The sequence below is a fragment of the Rhinolophus ferrumequinum genome, chromosome 16 (genome assembly GCF_004115265.2).
Source record: "Rhinolophus ferrumequinum isolate MPI-CBG mRhiFer1 chromosome 16, mRhiFer1_v1.p, whole genome shotgun sequence".
NCBI lineage: Eukaryota > Metazoa > Chordata > Mammalia > Chiroptera > Rhinolophidae > Rhinolophus > Rhinolophus ferrumequinum.
Genome location: NC_046299.1, coordinates 45745366 through 45764772, shown reverse-complemented (window position 1 = coordinate 45764772; position 19407 = coordinate 45745366). Strand labels below are relative to the sequence as shown.

At 35.8% G+C, this 19407-nt stretch overlaps 1 protein-coding gene and 1 pseudogene across 3 annotated transcripts in view; both read left to right on the top strand.

Moving 5' to 3' along the window:
• The window catches only part of CTNNA3 (catenin alpha 3), a 1431866-nt gene that overhangs the window by 739392 nt on the left and 673067 nt on the right, over positions 1 to 19407 (top strand). The window lies entirely within an intron of this gene.
• LOC117036274 (heat shock cognate 71 kDa protein-like) lies at positions 8779 to 10765 on the top strand (annotated as a pseudogene).

Sequence of the window (19407 nt, the reverse complement as noted above, 5' to 3'; positions counted from 1 at the left end):
AAATTTAATATTACAGAGCAATCACATAAAGGTAATCTGGAACTTGTTCTCTTTGGGATTGAAGCATCAAATATACCAAAGCTAAGGAGCATATACCCCTGAACATCACACATGCTGTGTCAATGTGGCATTTCTATGTTAGCTTTTGCATTGTCACTCAGAAACTATTCTCACAACAGCCTTAAGTCTAATTTTTTAGTTTATTAAAATACATGGCACTCTTCTTATTGATTGAGTAAAGTCTCATTGTGCCTAGACTCTCAGACACACACACACATATCCCCCAACCCCAGGCTTAATTCTATTAGAATTGTATTAGATTTTTAAAAAAATTTTGTCCCCCCATTAACAAAGTTTTCCACAGAGAATTCCAGCCCAGAATTAGCTTTGCAAATTAACAGTCCTAACAAAGTAGTTTTGATGGTTCTAGTAGAGAATGAAACAGCATTTCGTTTCCAACTGGCCCCTTTATAACCATAACTACATAATGATAATTGAAACAATAAATTTAATAATAACTTAATAATAATGAATTAAGTAAAATAAGTAAGAAATATACAAATTATTTTAACTAAATCACTGCTGTGTTTCCCCGAAAATAAGACCTAGCTGGACCATCAGCTCTAATGTGTCTTTTGGAGTAAAAATTAATATAAGACCCAGTATTATATTGTATTATATTATATTATATTATATTATATTATATTATATTATATTATATTATATTATATTATATTATATTATAGACCCGGTCTTATATTATAGTAAAATAAGACCGGGTCTTATATTAATTTTTGTTCCAAAAGATGCATTAGTGCTGATTGGCTAGGTCTTATTTTCGGGGAAACAGGGTAACTCTGGATACGTAATTCACTTTTCCTTACCTACCCATGGAAATACCTATGAAAATATACCAGCTGATGAAAAGTTGAGAAAGAAATTTGTCCCGCTTTGATTTGTCATGCCGTCGGATGAACACTCTGAACTAGTGATTCTCAAGCAGGGTCCTCAGGGGAGCAGCATCAGCATCACCTGGGGAATGCAAATTATCAGATCCCACCTCAGTCTTCCTAAATCAGATGCTCTGGGAGTGTGAGAGCAATCTGTTTTGTTTTTCTTTTCTTGTTTCTTTTTTTTTTGCAAGCACTCCAGGTGTTTCTGATGCACACTTAAGTTGGAGAACCACTATAAATACAGTGGAGATGGAATGGATTGAGAAATGATCGAATGATTAGTGGGTTAGACGTCTGAAATGGTATGGTTCAGTAGGAGGCAGGTGAATGTCTTTCACTCATGCCCACTCTGGATCCTTTGTTCAGAGGTTTATAATCTGTGTGTATATCCAGAGAATCTGGTCACCCAGGTCTAATGATGACTGAGATGACTGAAATAGTTTCTTCCTTGACATTCCCCAAATATAATCAGTATCTGTGGGGACAGAGCCAGGAGTGCAGTTTCCGGGCTCTCACCCTCACGTGGAAAGGTGCTCACTCAGGTAGTAAATGGCCATCAAGTGGGATTGGATGACCATCAGCTGTGGCTAGTTGGCCATCAGCTGTAACCAGTGAGCCATTGGCCACTAATATAACTGCTGTGGCTATGCTAGCACAAAATAGGGGCTAGCAAGAAAATGGTGGCTAACCTAGCAAGCATGGATTAGTTAGCACAGCGAATTTCAGCTTTGGCAGAGAGAAGTGGACGGCAGGTTTGCGGATAGTGTGGCTCCTGCTTCCTGTGTCTCCATCCCAGCCGCCAGTGAGACTATAGTCATATGACTCCCCTATCTATGGCTCCGTGGGTGTTCCTTTTTAGCCTCACCATATCCTATGTTCTTATGTGGGGAGTGGGAGCTGAGACCCCGCATGACACCCTGCATGACAAATGGCGCAGCGAGCAGGGTACGGTGCTGGCCAAAGCTCTCTGATGGGGAGTGGAGCAGGTTTTGTGTATGAACACTCAGTCTCAGGAAGACCAGGAGGAGCAGGACCCCTATGGAGAGGTGGGAAGACGTGGACGGTTCCCCAACCAGATTAGGCTGGAGAAAGGTCGTTGTGGCCGTGTGGGTTGGGAAGTGCTTGCTGAGGCCCTCACCCCCAAGTTGGGGAGGACTTGGAGCCCTCGTCCTGCGGAGAGGGCACACATTGTGGGGCCAATGCACAGCCCTGGTGAATGACTATGGACTATGGGGAATTGCCTTCCATCCCTAACTTAATGGACTACTTGACTGTTTGCTTGGGAATGTACCACCATGTAGTGGAACTGGCAGAATGTTTGTTTTTGTGTCTTGACCAGCCACCATCGAGAATATGCGAGAGACCCAGAGAGAGTCGCAGTCCCCTGAGAGCCCTGGATGAGTCCAGGAAGTCTGGCTGTGCCCAGAGATAATGGCAGTGCCCTGAGAGGCCCTGGCAGTGCCCGGGGAGACTGGTGGTACCCTAAGAAGCCCAGGAAGTCTGACTAGTGGACTTCCCAGAAGGACTGGTGGTGCCCTGAGAAACCCTGGTTGTGCCCAGAAAGCCTGGCTGTGTCCAAGATATTGCATTCACCTCCAGGCTCCTCACACAGGGCCCCTCGTGGAAGACGCTTGTCGGCGTAGATTGTGAGGTAAGACCCTGTAGGGGTGGAGTGTGGGGACAGAGCCAGGAGTGCAGTTTCCAGGCTCTCAGCCTCACGTGGAAAGGTGCTCACTCAGGTAGTAAATGACCATCAACTGTGATTGGATGGCCATCGGCTGTGGCTAGTTGGCCATCAGATGTAATCAGTGAGCCATTGGCCACTAATATAACTGCCGTGGCTATGCTAGCACGAAATGGGGGGTAGCAAGAAGATGGTGGCTGAGCTAGCAAGTGCGGATTACAGTTAGCATGGCAGATTGCAGCTAGCAAGTGAGGTTGGTTGGCAGAGAGAAATGAACAGCAGGTTGCGGATAGTGTGGCTCCTGCTTCCTGTGTCTTCAACCCACCTGCCAGTGAGACTATAGTGGTATGACTCCCCTATTTGTGGTTCTGTGGGTGTTCCTTTTTGGCCTCACCCTATCCTGCCTTCTTATGTGGGGAGCGGGAGCTGAGACCCCACATGACACCCAGCATGATAGTATCTCTCCTTCTGTACCCATTCTGGAGACTGAAAATTCCAGGACATAACACTATCAGAGGTGAAATGGATTGGGACTTATGTTTAAGTCTTTAATCCATTTTGAGTTAATTTTTGTGTACGGTGTAAAATAGGGTCCAATTTCAATCATTTGCATGTGGATAGTTAGTTTTGCTATCACAGTTCATTGAAGAGAATATTCTTTCTCTGTTATGTATTCTTGGTGTCTTTGTTGAATTTTGTTGACTGTGTATCCTTAGATTTATTTCTGGGCTCTCTATTCTATTCCATTAGTCCATGCGTCTGCTTTTATGCAAGTACAATACTGTTTTGATTATTATAGCTTTATACTATAATTTAAAATCAGGAAGTATGATACCTCTAACTTCATTCTTCTTTCTCAAGATTACTTTGGCTATTCTGGGTCTTTGTTGTTTCATACTAAATTTATAATTGAGTTTTCTAGTTTTGAGAAAAATGCCGTTGGAATTTTAATAGGGTTAACATTGAATCTGTAAATCACTTTGGGTAGTATGGACAGTTTAACAACATTCATTCTTCCAATCCATGAACACGGGATATCTTTTCATTTATCTGTGTCTTCTTCAATTTCTTTCATTAGTGTTTTATAGTTTTCAGTGTAAAGATCTTTTATCTCCTTGGTTGAATTTATTCCTTAGTATTTTATGCCTTTTAATACTGTCCTTAATAGAATTGTTTTCTTGATTTCCTTTTTGAATAGATCATTGTTGGTGCAAAGAAACGCAACTGATTTTTGTATGTTGATTTTATGTCCTGCAACTTTACTGAATTCATTTTTTATTTCTAACAGTTTTAATGTCCAGTCTGTAGTTTTCTTTTGTGTTTTATTGTTTTTTTGTTTGTTTTATATATACAGTGTTTCCCCAAAAATAAGACCCGGTCTTATATTAACATTTGCTCCAAAAGATGCACTAGGGCTTATGTTCAGGGGATGTCCTCCTGAAAAATCATGCTAGGGCTTATTTTTTGGTTAGTTCTTATTTTCGGGGAAACAAAATAAGCTCATGCTTTCTTCAAACAGAGACATGTTTACTTTTTCTTTCTGATTTGATGCCTTTTTTTTCTTTTTGGGAGGTGGTGGAGGGTCTGGCTGCTCTTGCTAGTACTTCTAGTACTATATTGAATAAAAGTGGTCATAATAGGCATCCTTGCCACATACTAGATCTTAGAAGAAAAGTTAACAGTTTTCCCCATTCATTATGATGTTAGCTGTCGCCTTTTCATAAATGCCTTTATTGTGTTGGAGAAATTTTCTTTTATACCTAAGTTTTGATAAATTGTGTTTTAATTTGCATTTGTGTTAAGATATTTTTAAAATTCTCTTTTAATTTCCTCTTTGACTCAGTGGTTGTTCAAGAATGTATTATTTAGTTTCCATGTATTTTTGAAATTTCTCATTGTTTTTCCTGTTATTGATTTCTAGTTTTATTCTATTGTGGATGGAAAAGATACTTGGTATGCTTTCACTCTTCTTAAATTTGTTAAAACTTGTTTTTTGACCTAACATGCTCCTTTTTGGAGAATGTTCCATGTATGCTTGAGAAGACTGTGCAATCTTCTGCAGTTAAGTGGAAAGTTCTGTGTATGTTTAATAAATCCTAAACCCATAAAACTTCTAGGAGAAAACATAGAGAAAAAACTCCTTGAAATTGGCCTTGGCAATGATTTTTTTTTTTTTTTAATATAATACCAAAATCTCAGGCAACAAAAACAAAAATAAATAATTGTGACTACATCAAACTAAAAAAAGCTTCTGCCCAGCAAAGAAACAATCAACAAAATGAAAACAACCTAGGGACTGGGAGGAAATATTTTCAAACCGTGTATCCAACAGTAGGCTAAAATCCAAAATACATAAAGAACTTATACATCTCAATTGCAAAAAACAAAACCTAATTTAAAAATGGGCAAAGACCTAAATAGACATTTTTCCAAAAGAGACATGCAAGTGGCCAACAGATGTATGAAAAAGTATTCAAAGTACTAATCATCAGGGAAATACAAGTCAAAATCACAATGAAATATTAGCTCCCACCTCTTAGGATGTCTACCATAAAAAAGATAAAAGATAAGTGTTGGTGAGAATGTGGAGAAAAAGGAGCCCCTGAATACTCTTGGTAGGAACAAAATTGGCACAGTCATTATGGAAAACAATTGAGGTTCCTGAAAAAACAAAGATAGAACTATTATATGATCCAGCAATCTCACTTCTAAGTATATACCCCAGAGACATGAAACCAGTGCTGCAAAGAAATATCTGTTCTCTCATGTTCATTTCAGGATTATTCACAGTAGTCAAGATATGAGAACAACCTAAATATCTATCAACAGATGAGTGGATGAAAACATTGACACGTATACGTCAACTTTATATACACACACACACACACACGTATACACACATGTATACACACGTATATACACACATATATATATACACACATATATATGTGTGTGTATATATGTCTCTATATATGTGTATACATATATATATATATTTGTACACATATACACATATAGACACACAACAGGCTATTACTTGATCTAAAAAAGGGAGATCCTGCCATTTCTGATATTATGGATGTACCTGGAGGACATTATGCCAAGTGAAATAAGCCAGGCACGGAAAAAACACTTTCATGATCTCACTTATATGTGGAATATAAAAAGTCAAATATTTAGAAGCAGAGAGTTGAATGGTGGTTACTAGGACCCGGGAGGCGAGGGAAATGGGGAGGTGATGGCCAAAGGGTACAAAGTTGACACTATATTGTTATGTAGGATGAATAAGTCCATAAGTATAATGTACAGAATGATGGCTTTAATTAATACTATTCTAATGAATGCTGAAAAATATTAAAGAATATAAATTTCAGTTAGTCTCAACACAAACATAAAGTAGATAACTATGTAAAGAGATGGATGTGTTAATTAGCTTGAATATAGTAATCACTATGTATATGTGTATCAAATCATGTTGTACACCTTAAATGTGTCACGTCCCACATGACGAGAGTTGTGGGGAGTGAGGAGGACAGTGCAGGATTAAGAAAAGACAGTAGTCATGAATATAGTTTAAGTGCAGAGGCCAAGGGAACCCCAGTCTCAAGGACTGGAAGCCCCGAATTGGGCCTCGCATCAGCTTTTTTTAGTTTGTGGGGAAGTAAAGGAGATAAAGCTTGTCAATCTCAAGATCTGTGAATTCCATACATCATAATAGGAAACTGATTTAAGTCAATCACCCTTGCCTGCAGGCAGCTGGACCATAAGTCTCAACTTCCCCAAGGGACAAAACCTATATGCATATGAATAGATGGAGAGCACCTCATTGAATCACTTCCCTTGCAGGTTTTGGGAAGGAATGCAGCCACAGAGGCTGAGGCTCTCCTTAGCCTGAGGAAGGTGGGGGCCTGTGCCCACCTCTGTGAACCCCGTGGGTTCTTCTGTTGGTCCCCACGTGACTGCACCTGGCTTGAGTTGTTCCTTCCATGAGGAATCTTACTCGTCATTGACTGTCCAGTCATCTTTCTGGGACCAAACGGGGGCATAAGGTACAAATACAAAGGTTTAGCAAAGACCCTGAAAGAATCCGTCTTACACACTCTCCTTTCTTTGGGGGCAGGTTCAAGGAAACAAACAGTTTAAGCTGCTGTGTGGTGACAAAATGTATATAATTTTTTATGAAAAATAAAATAATTTTATAAAGGAAAAGATTGGGGAAAACACAAAACACATTATATAAAATAAATTGTAGAATAGTAAAACACAATTTCTGTGGAGAAAAAAAAATCAGGCTGCTTAAAATTATTCAGAAATAAATTACCTATTTAACTTAAAAGATTAGGGTAGCAGGAGAAGATAGGTCAGTTAAGCTGGGTGTCACTCACTGACAGGATCAAAAAGAGAATATCTGGTTGTACTTAGGTAAATTGTGATGGAAAATAGAGGGAGCATATGTAACTATTTGTGTGAAACATGTTGGACTTGGGTAGAGACTCCCCCTCATTCAAATTGATGAAAACCAAAATAGGGTCTATGGAAACAGTTAATAACATAAGAAGGATTTGGTTTTTATATTTGCATTTTCTTAAGATTGCAAAGATAAATAATTATTTTAAGAACAGATTTTTTTCTAGGAAGTATATCTTTTACTTTTTCAATAAAGAACCAGAAAGCACAAAATCACTGAAGAGATGAAAGATAATATAAAATGGTCATTTGCAAAGATACAGTCTGTGACCATAAGAAATCTGGGATAAGAGGGAAAATTAGAAAAATGAAAACATATGAAGATGATAAAAGTATATTTATGAGAGAAAGTAAAAACAGAATCAGCAAAGCATGAAAGCCGATCAGTGACTTACAGAACTTAGAAAAACACACTAAGAATGCAGGTTAATCAAAGATATAATAGATATATATGCAGGAGAGAAAACAAAGATATAACTTACAGATAGCTGACAATTCTTGGGAATCAAATCAAGGCAAACTGATCAAAAAACAATCAAAGTTATAATAAAAGAGTTATTTTCTGAACAAATATTAAATTTTGAATTTGTAAGCTTAGAAGGATCACTGTGTTTCATGAAAAGTTAATGAAAAAAGACCCATGTCTGGAAATGTACTGCTACATTTTAAAATTCCAATAATAAAGACACATTTTTCAGTATGGGGAAGTGAGGGATGTCACTTAAAAGGCACAAGCTTTAAGGTAGTATCAAATTCTGTTTGTGGTATAATAAATGTCAGAAGAAAATGGAGGCACTCCTATGGGGTCTTACAGGGAACAAAAAATTGCATTTCAATAATTATACATGTAGCCATGCTGTCATTTGTATGTGAAGGAAGTCTTTAAAATGCAAGTATTTGGAAAAAAAAAATCACTGATGAATCATTTTTGAATAATCCTGCTTGAAAATATTCTCCAGCCACATAAAAAATGAAGAACATTTGACAACTAAGAAATGGAGAATTCAATAACGTATAAACACTGGTTTGGGCATGATTCCAGTTCAACATAAATAACTAATTCACAAGAGTTCTTTGCAAAGCTAACCACTGAATATATTGCAAATGTTAACAATAATAATCCAAGTGAGTGAATATATGATTATTTTGGTCATAAAATAATCACAATAAGCATCTACAATCCCTAAATACATTATTGTATATTGGGAATTAAGGTTATGTAGATATGAAAAGCATTCCATGGTTTTCATTTGGTAATTATAGAAAATGATTTTCAAGAATGTGTTTTAAAACTTAGAAAGATTTAAAAGTTTTGTTTTTGTATCACTCAAGAAAATAAAAGCAAATAAAAGCTGTAGCTCTGTTCCAGTCTGCACGCTGGGTTCATGCATCTTTTATTTCTGTGATGCTGACTGAAAGATCACCCCTTTGTGGAATAAATGTTCCTAAGGCAAAGAACAGAGCACGAAACACGCAGAGAGGAACATCTGCAATGCTTCTTAAAGCCCCTGCTTGGACCTGGCACATTTTCTCTTCTACCCACATCCTATTGCTGAAAGCAAGTCTCATGGCCAAACCTAGGTCTATGGAGTAAGGAGTTTACTTTTCCAGCGAACCATGGCAAGAACAGGGACAAAGGAAGAATTGTGAAGAAATAACAATTTCTGTCATTGAATGCGGGGGCAGCTGTCCAGATCTCTTGACTTTGCAAGCCATGTGTACCCTGAAGCAACCATATCTAAGAGACCTGCAGTTGGCATTGATCTCGGCACCACCTACTCTTTTGTGGGTGTCTTCCAGCATGGAAAAGTGGATATAATTGCCAGTGATCAGGGAAATCAAATTATCCCAAGTTATGTTGCTTTTACTGATACCGAACAATTGATCAGTGATGCTGCAAAGAATCAAGTTGCAATGAATTCCACCAACATGGTTTTAGATGCTAAATGCATGACTGGACATAGATTTGATGGTGGTGATGTCCAGTCTGATATGAAGCATTGGCCCTTTGTGGTGGTGAATGACGCTGGCAGGCCCAAAGTCCAAGTAGAATGCAAGGGAAAGACAGAAAGTTTTTATCCAGTGGAGATGTCATCTATGGTTTTGACAAAGATAAAGGAAATCACAGAAGCCTACTACCTGGGAAAGACTGTTACCAATGCTGTCATCACAGTACCTGCTTACTTCAGTGACTCTCACTGTCAGGCTACCAAAGGTGCTAGAACTAGTGCTCGTCTCAGTGTGCTTAGAATTGTCAGTGAGCCAACTGCTGCTGCTATTGATTATGGCTTAGACCAAAAGGTTGAAGTTGAAAGAAATGTGCTGATCTTTGACTTGGGAGGTGGCACTTTTGATTTGGCAATTCTCACAATTGAAGATGGAATCTTTGAGGTCAAATGTATAGCTGGGGATACCCAGTTAGGTGGAGAAGACTGTGACAACTGATGCTCAACTATTTTATTGCAGAGTTCAAGCGCAAGCATAAGAAGGACATCAGTGAGAAGAAGAGGCTGTGCATTGACTCCATACTGTTTGTGAACATTCTAAGCATACTCTCTCTTCCACCACTCAGGCCAGTATTGAGATGGATTCACTCTATGAAGGAATTGACTTTTATTCCTCTATCCGCATGACTGATTTGAAGAACTGAGAGCTGAACTTTTCCATGGCACCCTGGACCCTATAGAGAAAGCCCTTCAGGATGCCAAGCTCGACCCATATCTATGCTATTGTCTTGGTGGGTGATTCTACCCATTTCGCAAGATTCAGAAACTCCTACAGGACTTCTTCAATGGGAAAGAGTTGAATATAAACATCAACCCTGATGATATTGTTACTTATGGTACAACTATCCATCCTATTTGTAGACAAATCTGACAATGCTCAAGATTTGCGGCTATTGGATGTCACTCCTCTTTCCCTTGGCATTGAAACTGCTGGTGGAGTCATGACTGTCATCATTGAGTGCAATACTACTATTCCTACTGAGCAGATACTGACCTTCACTACCTACTCTGACCGCCAGCCTGCTGTGCTCAGTCAGGTTTATGAAGGGGAGCGGGCATGGCCAAGGATCACAACCTGCTTGGCAAGTTTGAACTCACAGGCACACCTCCTGCAGCTCGTGGTGTTCCTCAGATGGAAGTCACTTTTGATATTGATGCCAAATGGCATCCTCAGTGTCTCTGCTGTGGATAAGAGTACAGGAAAAGAGAACAAGATTACCATCACTAATGACAAAGGTCATCTGAGTGAGGAAAACATGGAGGGCCTGGTACAGGAAACTGAAAAGTATACATCTGAAGAGGCAAAGTATTGGGACAAGGTGTCTTCCAAGAATTTACTTGAATCCTAGGCATTCAATTTGAAAGCAACCACTGAAGAAGGAAAACTTCAAGGAAAGATCTATGATGAGGACAAACAAAAGATTATTGATAAGTGCAGTGAAATCATCAATTGCCTTGATAAGAACCAGGCTGCAGAGAAGGAAGAATGTGAACATCAGCAGAAAGAGCTGGAAAGTGTCTGCGGCTCCATTGTTCCCAAGCTGTACCAGAGTGCAGGAGACATGCCAGAAGGAATGCCTGGGGGCTTCCCTCGGGGTAGAGTTTCTCATTCTGGTGGTGTCTCCTCTGGGCCTACCACTGAAGAGGTTGATTAAGTCACCTTGAGCTTGGATTTACCCAAATTTCTAGCAAATTCTGTGGCAGTTTTGAAATTGAGCTGCTAACTGGGCATTCTTGGTACTTGAATATGGAATATGTTCACAGGGAAAGGAAGTAATGATGCACTTAATAAGCACAGTATTGTAAAGTGGAAAATGTGGTGTCCTTAATAAAACTGTATTTAAAATTGGCACAAAAATATAATTTCTTCTTTAATCTCCTCTCCAATTTAAAAATACGTATAAGAAAATGATGGAAATAAAAACAAGAATTTATTTATTAGAAATGATATATCAGAATATATAAATCAAATATGAGCTAAACATAAAATTTAAAATTTTATAGATTGAGAGGGAATATATTAACAATAATTTTTTGTAAGAAAATACTATGTACAACTAAATTTTAGTGCATTTAAAGTTCTTAGAAGCAGTTTTCTGAGAAAGTACATATGCCAAAATTGAACCAAGAATTAATACATTCTAAACATGTCATTAGTCATGAATAATATTAAAATGTCATTAAATATTTACATGCAAAACAGAGGTTAGCCTCAAAGTTTTTAGACTTTTGAAAGGACTGATTATTCCCATGCTATAGAATATGGAAAAAGTTATAAAAGCTACTGATTCATTTAAGTATCCAGCTATAATTCTGATATCAAAGTCTATCAAACATAACATAAATGTGATAATTTTAGAAGATATTTCTTATGACTACAGATGTCAAAATCCTATATAAAATACTAGAAAGTGAATCAAAAAACACTCCTGTAACTTTTGCCATTTTCTAGTCAGACAGAAGAATAACTTAGTTTAACATTATATAATCAAGAAAATATTAATGTATTATATCAATGAGATAAAAGTAAATAAAAGTTATGACTATTTTGGTAGATGCCAAAAATGTTAATGAAATGGAACATTTATTTCTACTTTAAATGTAAAAAAAAAAAAAAAAAAAATTTCCAGCAGCACCAACAAAAAAATACTTTTGGGAAGTATAGAAATAAAAAGCTATCTCCTTGACATGCTGAAAAATATCAACCTTACATTAGAAACACAGTTGAAATTCTTATTATTCTTATTATTTTTTCTTATTATTATTGTATATAGTTCTGGAAGTTTGGGCTTCTGTAAGAAGAATAAAAATAGAATTATTGGAGGAAAAAAACAAATTATAATGTGAATTGCAGATGACAGATGGATAAGTAGACAGATACAAATATATATATGAGAATTAACCAAAATATCTCTGAATTAGTAATAAAATTCAATAATGTAAGAAGATTTTTTTAAAAATCAATAGTTTTTCTAGGAATGACAGCAAATGTGTGGGACTATGTGATGAATACTACAGAAGTTTATCAGAATTCGAAAAAAGGAAGAAAGCATCTCAATATGGGAAATAAATCACAGTTAACTATATAAAATTTGTATATTTCTGTACATCAAACATGTCATAACTAAAATTAAAATACAATCATATCTGAAAAGTATTTACAATAATATGACAAAATATAAGTTCATACTTTTCTGTTGTTTTTGTTATGTTTTTCAAAAATTTATTTTTCAATTACTGTTAACATACAATGTTATATTAGTTTCCGGTAAATTTTAAAAAGTAAGATAATTATTTTATTATAGTTTATTTCATATGCAATAAGTCATTGAAAAGAAACAAAAGTAGACCCAAAAAAAATCAGTAGCACCATAATGGAAAATGGATGTGAAAACTTTAAGAAAAAAAAAGAAAAAAGAAAAAGCATTTCACAAAGCATTATACTGTAGTTATAAATACAGGGGATCTTAAAACAACCATGGTATTCATTTATTTTCCTGTCTTTAGAAAATTATACGTACACCTGAGTAAACTCTATATTATGTATATACCTGAGTGAAATTAACTGGCATTCTCCTGACTTATTAGATGGAGATCAATGTTTTAACACTTGGGGAATCACTTTGACAATATAAATGAAGCAACTTAAAACTTATGTATTCTTTGACTCAATACTTGTATTCCTCAGAAAATATTACCGAAGATGATTATCTTAATTTTAACCCCCGACGAGGAAAAAAATATGGAAACAGTACAATTGAAACTTTTTAAAAGGAACTACACACAAAAGAGAAAGAAAAGAGATAAAATATGAAAGGAAATTTAAAAAACTGTTAGCAGTATTTGTTTTGGGGAAAAGAGAGGATATTTGTTTTTCTTTTTTTGTTTCCAAATTTTCTTTAAATAATGTATCTTAGTTGAATATAATAAGAAAGAATATTAGCAGTATATATTATTTTGCCCAGGGAACAAAGCCAAATAAATGGCTTGTCAAAGGAATATGCTCTGAAGCAAGTTTGTAAGTGCAGTGGTAAATTAGGGGGAAATTGCTCCTTTAGTAAGACAAGGTCCTAATGACAATTTATAGAAAGAGCAGGGTGTAGCTTTTTCTCTGTGTAATTGTCAAAGGGGTCGCAATGGGCTGCTAGGTACTTTCGTTGAGTGAGTAAATGAATAAATGCCCTGTCTAACTGGTTCAAATCTGTGGAAGGTTTTGCATGGACAAATCTCCAAGCTCCCTACTGTCCTAACGTAGGAAGAGAATAACCTGGGCAAATTAGAATCAACTACTTCCCCTGAAGTTAAATCCCAGATGTTACAAGCAGCTGTTAGGAACTTTACTTAAATTTAATCTGGTAGCACAGTTTTTGTTATGAGTAGCATGAGCATGAGTTAATTTTATGAACTTTACAAGTCACTTTAAAGGGAAGACTGTCTTTTATATACTTGAAAACTTTTAAGCTCATCTAGATTCTAGCAAATAGGAAAGTTCAGAGCTCTTTACAGGAACATATTCTTTAGTATTCTTTAGTTTGGAATGTCATCATGAAATGCCTCTTTCCTAATTTAGATTAACTTGATCAACAACTGTTAGTGGTCCAATGCCAAATGTGTTCACTTTTTTGTTTTTTGTTTTTTTTCACATAGCAAAGTGTGTGCAATGTACCATGATAATGTGAGTCGATAATTATTGTTTTTAGCTAGGGAAAACATGGCTTATGTTTTGCTCTACCTTAGAAAGCTAAGTTAAAATTTTCTCATCAAACCATCTTGTTAATGTTCATACAAATTTGAAGAGTTTTATAAAACAAAATATTGTAGGCACTTAGCTATTAACAGTTTTAGCAGTAATTTACAGATAAAATGGAGACTGGAGACTTAAGTGCCAGGGTTATATTCAAATGCTTCCCTTTAAAGGAAGGAAGAAAGGAAGAATGGACAAAAAAAAGGGAGGGAGGGGAAAAAAAGTAATCCAGTGGGAATCCCCCATATTCACTGGAGCTTGCTTTGACTTACATGTATAGTTGAAACAAGCCAAACCGTCTTCTTTCTCAATTCATTAACAATATTGTAATTAAAAGAGCACCTTCAGTTCCAGAGGGTAATGACCTTTTTAATTTAACTTAAGGATTCAGATTGCTGCTGAATAGTGGTGAATTTAGAGGGTGAATCCAAATGCCAAATTTTCTCTTGGTAAATGTGCAATTAGGAATCAAATGTGAATGCCCCAGTGATTTGCTTCTGTTTTAAGTATAACACCTTCCTTGGATTTCAGAATCTATTGAAATGTTATTGTGTGTTTAATTGGCACTGGCTGATATACAACAGTTGATTTTCCAAAAGAAATTTGAAATATTTAAACAGTTTTATAAAACATTATATAAAACAATCACTAGTTATACTTTCCTAGGGCCTATAGTCATTGTATCATTATATAAACATATATTTTTCTGCATAGTGATAATCAGAGTTTTTGTTAGGGTCAAATGCTAAGCTACTGTAACAAACAAACAAAATATCAAAATTCTGTGACTCAAACAGGGTAGATAAAAACTTATTTTTTTCACATAGTAGTGCTCCACACAGTCACTCAGGGACTCAAGCTAATGATGATTCTGTGGTCTTCACTAGGTATCTAAGATCTATCTGATTCTCATCATTTCAGCCTATAACAAGCAGTGGTGGGAGTGTGGAGAAGACAAGGCTAGTCTTAAGGCTGTCAGTGTCATACATCACATCTGCTTACTTTTTTTTGAAATTAGTCACGTAACTTCTAACTACAGGGGAGACTGGGAAATGTGGTGATGCTGGCAACAACGTCTCAAACTATAAATCTATTATTAATGAAGAAGGAAAGACTGGATTTTATGGATAGCTAGTGGCTGTGTCACATTGTATATGTAATATTGTCTTCTGCTTTCTCATGTAACCTTATTTCATAAACAATAGACCCTTCATTTAGTGCAAGATATGATGTAAGGTCCCTCTATTCTTTGATATACAAATTTCCTCCCTGCATATGGTAAAGTTTTAAGTAAAAAGTGCACATGATTCTTTCATACCCTGAATAAATCTATAGCGTCTCCTATATCACATTTTAAAGAAAAGTTTTACATTTGTGTTTAAATCCTCACAACAAAATTTACCTTTTAAATTTTATATATAAAAAATATTATCCATCACTTGATTAACATATGTCCCTAGCAGGCTGTGCTAATTGTTTTTTTGGTTTTTTTTTTTGTGCTAATTGTTTAACAAATGATTTTCTCCCTTTTCTTCATAGAATACAGTGGATGAGTTCATGGCATTAGTCAAAACAACTGCTGAATTCAACATTTCACTAATTAATGTACTAAAACTCCTTTTTATTTTTTAGTGTATTTCATTCCTTTCTTGACTTTATTTATCCTACTAGTTCACCTTTTTTAAAGAATTATTTCATAAGAAGAATTATTTTCTTAATATAAATATCAAGGAATGGAACACTAGGTTATTAGTTTAGACCATTGTCTGAGTGTCCTCTGAAAATGTAGAACTGATCTATACATGTAGCAAAGAAAGATACTCTTGTTTAATAAAGCATGGTCTGCATTAGAATTTACCAATTTCATTTACTTTTTCCCTCGACCAGTGTAAAATGGACCATTACATACTTTGAATTAACAGAGAATAATTATCCAAATATTGATCAATTTGTGCTTACTCCTGTAAATATATCGGTTGCCACTCATTGACCTTTTTCTAAGGAAAACTTTTTTTTTTTTTAATGTCTACAATCAGAAAATCTTAAAGTTGGGATGGAAGGAATTCAGGAAGTAATCTAATTCTGGTTTTGAAGCTTGACTCTCTTCTCTAATATTCTTCCTAGTTGTTTTTAGCTTTGGTTTAAGTAATTCCTGGAATTGGAAAAATCACTATCTGCCATGGCATTTAATTCCATGTTTGAACATCTTTTACATATAATTGTTAGAAACAGAAAGAGATTCTTATTGAGCATCCATTAAGTTAAAAGCACTATGCTAGTGCTTTCATGCATGTTCCCTTACTTAAACCTTACACCAACCTTATTACATGATTTACAGTTTAGAAAAATAAACTCAAAGAGGCTTAATATCTTGTGTCACATTGCTACTTAATGGGAGATGAAAATTTCCATTGGATTTGTTGGCTCACACATCCATAATTTTTTCAATAAGATGAATCATCTCCACTATGTAAATGAAAAAAAAAAATCTGTCTACCCAATAGGCATTACTCTATTGTTAAGGGTTCTTCCCCATGATAACCCTTAAGATATTTGAAGTCATTTCTCAGGTACTCCATACACTCCACCTTCTCCAAGGTAAATTTTATAGTCCATTTAATGATTACTTTTAGCCCTTTCATTATCAGAACCACTCACCTCTGAATATTTTCCAGTTTGTTTTTGTTAATAGTTTTCCATGTGATGCTCAGAATGGAATGTAGTTATTTCTGAATTGGTCCAAGAGGTATAATACAATATGAGACTATCATCTCACTTAGGCAATTTATTAATTTAGCCCTATTGATTAAGGTTTTCAAAGCTGTATCATAGTAAGTGTTTCTATTGAGCTTAATATTGGCATATACTTTTTATGTACTAATAAACTGTTGAGATGCAGGTTTTAAATATCAAATTGTATCATGTTTATTCTTCCTAATTTCCCATTTTATCCCATGAAAAGAGCCTGTAAAATTCTTTGTTCTCTGATTTTTATGTCCTAAAATTTTTGTTACTGCAATTAAAAAGAATCAAAGTATGGCTCCACTCAAAGAAAGGGACTACTCCTGTCATAACAAAGAATTTTGCTAAAGCATTTAACATATATTATTTCTAGTTCTTATGACTACACTATGACCTGGGTATTGGTGTACATTTTTTACTCACTGAAAATGAATAATTTGTCCAAGTCCAAAAAGGAAGAAGTTTTGAAGAGATTTAAATCCAGCCATATTTTTTTTTCCAGTAATGTTGTAATGATACCAATAAATACATATCGGCCCAAAGGACTAACTAATCAGAAATAAATAATAGCAGGAACTGGCTATTTCTTAGCTGAACTTGCAAGCGCCTTACACAACATTTGCACTAAAAGTGGGAGAGGTAAAAATTATTGTATTACAATCTCTCAAATCAGTATGTCTGGTATTGTAAAACATTTGAGATTTGCTTTCCATATCCAGTTTCTAATGATTTCTTCAAAAAGCAGGTAGATCGACACTATATTATCAGGCACTTTATTCAGATGAAGGATATTAGAATCTTCATATCTGTCAGGGTGACCAACTGTCTGGGTTTGTCCGGGAAAGTATTGAAAGTTGAGTGAACGATATGATTATGCCAGTGTAGAATTGCTAGAGGATATTACTTACTCTTGATTCTAAATTGGGAGAGGAGAGTTTAAAGTTTAAAGATCCACTTTATAGAACTTCTGCAAAGATGCAAGGATCTATTGCTCGTGGACTTCGTTTACTAGGAAATCAGATACCCCATCTCAACTTTCTTGACTCTGTTCAAAGGTAAATCCATTAATTGCTACTATCACCCCCATATCAGTAATCGAGATCTGTAGGAGATGGTTTAGAACAGTGTGATAACCTGTAGAAACAAGATAAATATCAACTAGAGCGTTTCAGGAATGAGTCTCTATATTTCTCTCTCCAGATTTTTAGATCTTAAAGCAGAAAATATATTTCTTCAAATCCTCTTATAACAGCAAACGCAGTGCTAAGCATATAGTAGGTGCCCTACACTCTCATTTGTTGATTACAAGTTTAACTTCCTAATTTATCACCCTCAGAAGGAGTAAGAGGAAACTACAGAGAAACTTTTCACAATGATGTTGTGAATTAGCCAATAAATGACAGGCATTTTCACACATAATTTTAACTCATATTTCCTCATATGTTGAGGGTTTTTATTCTAAATGTATGTATAATAACACATATATACACACAAATTATTCATAGAAACCGGAAATTCCAAGATTATTTCCCTTCATCACTTAGTATATTTCTTCTCACTGTCAACTGGTGGGTGCGAAGGGAATGCAAATTAACTGTATTATTAATTTAAGTAAGACATAATTAGTAAGGTAAATCTTCTGCCAAAAACCACGTAACACATTCCAAAGCCAAATATAAATGAGCTATGATTAGCTGCTGTTCCCCTTTATTAGTGCAGATTAATGGTTTCTCCGCTGTGGGTACAGAGATTCATACCCATGTGTGTTTTCTAGGGGGACTTAAGACTACTTGTGAACTGCAAAGGGAAGTTCACATCTCACTGTCTTGTGGCGACATTTTATTTAATCACTGTGAGAAAGCAGGTTTGATTGAACATTAAAAAGCCAGAATAGTATTTGTAGGCAGAACATTTAATAAGCTACATAACTAAATTTCTCTATCACTCAGTAACAAACGTCCTCTCTTCATGCAAATATTTCAGTGTTTCTTGTCCTGCAGTGGACCTACGCTTTCAGACAGTATGTAGCATTTTTTGCCAAAGAGCATTTTTAGAAACATTCTTGACTGGAGGAAGTACAAGGAATAGCAATCTATTAATGAAGCAGATTCACATCGATTAATTACATTCCACTTCCTCTGTTCAGGCCTGTAGCACAACTCCAGGAGGGAAAAAATATGATGCAAGGAGGAGGAAAGCCCTCAAATTAAATTTTCAAGTCTGATTTATGAGACCGTTCCTGCCTCTGAAAATCTGTTTTTTTCTAATTTCAATTATTTGTTCCTCTGCTTCCCCGACTAGGCAGTTGCAATACAGCTCGGTTTCTGGCTTGTTGCCTGCACCATTCCCTTCTCCAGTTGTTCTCGTTATAGCACTTCTGTCTGCTAGTGAAGACCCTTGCAACCGGGAATCCAGACTATATAGAGCAAAACCTATTGCTGACAATGGACAGTTAAGAGACAACACAGGCTATTAACTTATGCCATTGTTTTCGGGTAGCCATTGCAGGGAATTGTATGCATGCTATTATTCCCAATAAGAGTCACCATTCTAGTTCCTGCTGGAATTTGTTTTCATCAAGAAGAAGTAAGTCAGATGGCTTTAGAATGTCCTGTGCAGTGGACTGGCATTTAAGATGTTTTTGATGACCTTAGTCCTGTCTCATAATGTTCTTTGGCAATAAGACAAAGTGTTCTAGGTCTGTGCATGTGCACAAAGGTATAATTTGAAATATTAGCTGTAACACTATTGCTTCCATTTGTAAAGGACTGTAGGTAGAAATATGGAGATATGGAGCATTGGGCAGGGTGG